Here is a 4298-nt window from a genome sequence, read left to right on the forward strand (position 1 = left end):
GGTTCAGTCACTCTCTTGGCTTGCTTCGCCTGGCCTCTTCTCACAGTCTGGCTGAGCTTGACTGGTGGCAGGTGCACACTCCCCCGTTTCTACCTGCCAGACTGAGCCACCTTGCCCAGGGGTGGGACCATTTATGGAGGGAAGCTCCCTCCTCCCACTCTCCCGGCGCCTGGCGGGACTCAATTACCGGAAAGGACCAAAGTGAGCCTCAGGTTTTTCCCGAGATAATCCAGCATGTAGCAATTCCCTGCCCCAGCCCCAGGGAAGGGCTGGACTAGGGGTAAGTGAACAGAGCTACCGGAGCCTAGACGACTGACAGCCTTTGACTCAGAGCTGTTAGGTAGGTGTCTTAGCAAATGTTGCCTCCTTTCCTGGATTCCCACTTGCTTCCTAACCTGGCTTCTCTGTCCTGGGGCCAAGTGCTGATCTTTTGTGGTATTAAAGAAGAGAGGGGCACAGTCTGTGAGATTCATTCTGTTAACTAAGACTTCCCTGAATAGACCAGACTGATGGGGCCTTTTGGTTTCCCAAAGTTGTGCCCCCTCATTAGAAAGCTCTTCATCCCCTGAGGTATATGCTGCTCCCTGAGGGAAAGCCCCTGCTCTGTGCACCTTGAAAAGTAGCCAGCTAAGATAAGATTACCCAGCTGGCTCTACCTGAAAAGAGCAACTTTGAGTCTGTGGCTCAAGCTCCATTCTCAGCCTTCCGAACAGTTTTGCCTTTTACAAGGATTGCTTTGTGTAGTATTTCAAAGCAGCCAAACACAAACAAATTATTGAGCAGGTTTATGGGAAATTCTAACCCTAACAAAGGACTGCACACTGTAAGAAGGGTGAGGCTTAGAAAGTAAACTGGAAGGACACATCTCAGCTTGACCAGGGATGAAATAATCATTATAATGCTGTTTACCTACTTAACATCTTTCATCAAGAATTTAAAGATTACACTCAATTTATCTAGTAAGGGATGGCGAGGGCTCAACAACACAGCACAAATCCATGAAACCAGAAGAACCAAGCAGAAAGCCAAATTCTGCATGCTATGTATAGTTCCTTTGTTCCCTACTGACTGACAAGAATTTTCCATCTGTAATCGAATTATGCTCTCAGGAATCCAGGCAGGTAGAACTATGCAAATCACAAGAAACGTAAGGAAGTTGTAAGGAGCAAGTACCAATTATATCATGTAACCTGATGTTGCACATGACATAGGCTGTGTGCATATGGGTGTGTGAGAATAAGAGAGAGAGAGAGAGAGAGAGAGAGAGAGCTGCTGCAACCTGAAGGCCAAGATGAAATAATTCTTTGTCACCAAGGAGAGTGTAGCATGAAGGGTTTATAAGCCTTTTTTAAAAGGATAAGCTGAAAAGCACATATAACTATTTCCAAACTATCAGAATCCCATAGAAATGAAAAGGACCCACTATGGACTGCTGCAAATAGTTGGTAACTGAAGGAATACAAAGAGAATAAGAATCTGGAGGACAGATAGATTATGGAAATCACAATGTAGGTGCAAATGATATTTTCCTCACATAGTATATTTGAGATTACAGTACCTGAGGCATAAAGTTTGAGGTCCAAACTATTTTAGGGAATGTACATTTTTATTTGCTTAGAACTGTTTCAGCACCCTGTATGGTTTTCAATAGAATTACAGATCCGTGTGTATCATCATTGCCATTTCTTTCCATAGTTGCATGACACTCTTAATCTTTTGTGTCCTGCCCTATACATACAGTTCTACCTCTGGAAATTCCCACCTTCCTCTTTATTTGGTTAGCTGCTACTCATCTTTTAAGTTTCTGCAAAGGTGTCATCTTCTCCAGTTCATTCACAGCAGTTCCTCCTGCAATACCAGACTAGTCTAAGATGCTTTTCTTCTATATTCCTTTGTAATCTACATTCTTTTCACATTTCACAAAATTACTTGCATCTATTCTTCTAGACTATGAGTTTTTTGGAGGCAGACAAATCGCCTTAATCCTTCTACTCCTTTTATTCCAAGTATCTAGCACAGAAACGGATACAAAGCAAGCATTCAGTAAATGTTTATTGTAACATTTCATTTGGACAGACCATTAAATGACTTTGCTGTCAAAAAAAAGAAGAAGAAATGATGACTGACCAAGAATTTATTTCCAAGATCTCTTCTTTGAAATCTAGCTTATTAACTAATGAAGAGAGCATGTTTGTGCATTTTTAACCTACTTATTTGAAGATGCGTAGGGGTGAGGAATCAGAAAGAAATGAAGCCCACTCACTGACAGTCCAAGACAAAATTTTGATTTGTAGGCAACAACAACAACAAAATGATGGCTAACATGGAAAGGATATATTGAAATAAGGCTACTGGGTCTAAATCACAGTCTTGTCCTCACTGAAGTCCTGGAGCCTTGGGAGGGGGGGAGCAGGTAGAGGGGGGTGCTTTTCACCCAGTACCCAAAAGATTAAAAGGTAAAATAGGCCATTCTTTGAAATGCAGATGCATTAACTTGTTTTGCCCCAGGAGATCTCTGCTGCAGCCAATAAGCAGCTGCATTATGCAGTTTTGCCCCAGGAAAGTTTTGCTCCAGAAAATGTTCACCCCTGATTATTCCCCCTACATTGTTCGCATTGCTCACCCCTGATTGTTCCACTAAATGGCTTGCTTGGCTTATGTATAGCACTTTTTTTAGGCGTGGTCCCCAGACCATCCTGTGGTTGTTGCCTTTATATGCTTTATGTTAGCTACATTCAGGGCTGCAGGGCTTTGGGACTGAAGTCTACCGAATCAAATTCCCATATAATAATAAGACAAGTTCTGCTGTAGTTGTGCAAACCTTCAAAATTAAAATTAGTGATTCCAATTCACTGAGTTGTGCAATGCTGGACTTTCAACTCTGGGCCTTGTCTTCCTTGACACACAGACCACAGCCATGAATCAGATTAGCTTTTTAAAAAAAGTCAAACGTCACTAATAGATTTAGTTAGGAATATGTCACCAATACCAAATGTAATCAGCTCATAACTATGATTTTAGTCAGGAAATAAAAAACTGATCTTTTTCATACTAATATCACCTTTATGGTGCTAATCACAGAAGTCTTTTAATCCATTGAAGTCTTTTAATCTAATTCTTAGTGACAAAACTAAGAATTTTTTAATAGCTATTTGGATGTGAAATATCAGTTCAAATGAGAAAGTACTGAAACATGCTCATGATAGTCAGTGAAATATCAAACAAGCCTCCTCCTAGAAAAACTTTTTTAAACACAAATGTATGTTTAAAAATAAAGAAATCCCAGTATTATAACGTAAAATTAAATACTATATTAAAATTCATATGACAGATAATGTGTATATATAAAGGAGCATTGACATTGATGAAAATACATTGTATTCATAAATTAGTTGATTTATTAAATGGCAACTCCTTTGTACAACTACTTACAGATGGTAATAAAAAATAAAGTGTTAACCTTTCAGCAGTAGCCACCAAAGGGAACAGACTCTAAATAGTAAATAATAAACTGGGTAACAAACTGGGTGCCTGTGGCTCACACCTGCTATCCTATCTACTCGGGAGACTGAGATCTGAGGATTGTGGTTTGAAGCCAACTCAGGCAGGAAAGTCCCTGAGACTCTTAACTCCAGTTAATCACCAGAAGACTGGACATGGAGCTGTGGCTCAAGTTAGAGCATTAGTCTTGAGCAAAAAAGCTGAAGGACAGAGCCCAGGCCCTAAGTTCAAGCCCCACAAAAGCAAAAAATATTTTTTTTGATAGATTTGATCTTGGCTCATTACATGTGACCATAAGATGACCACATTATCTGAATGTGTGTGTGTGTGTGTGTGTGTATGCATGCATGCACATGTTTGTATGTATGCTAGTACTGGGGCTTGAATTCAGGGCTTGAGCACTATCCCTGAGCCTCTTTGTGCTCAAGGTTAGCTCTCTACCACCTGAGCCACAGTTCCACTTCAGAAGTTTTCTGAGTCGTTTATGGGAGACAATCCTTTTCTTCCCATGCTTCAAACCTCTACTATCCTCAAATCTCAGCCTCCAGAGTAGCTAAGATTACAGGAGTAAGCCACCAGCTCCCAGCCATTTCCAATTTTTTTCCACTAGTTAATTAGAGATAAGAGTCTCAAGGACTTTTCTCCCTTGACTGGCTTGGAATGGCAGTCCTCAGATCTCAGCCTTCTGAGTAGCTAGGATTACAGGCGTGAGCCACCGCATCAGAAATTTAGTTTTTAGGTAAGGTTTAATGTTTTTGTTGAGGCCAGCCTGGGAACCTGATCCTCCTACATCCAGC

This window comes from Perognathus longimembris, chromosome 28 (assembly GCF_023159225.1).
Source record: "Perognathus longimembris pacificus isolate PPM17 chromosome 28, ASM2315922v1, whole genome shotgun sequence".
NCBI classification, from domain to species: domain Eukaryota; kingdom Metazoa; phylum Chordata; class Mammalia; order Rodentia; family Heteromyidae; genus Perognathus; species Perognathus longimembris.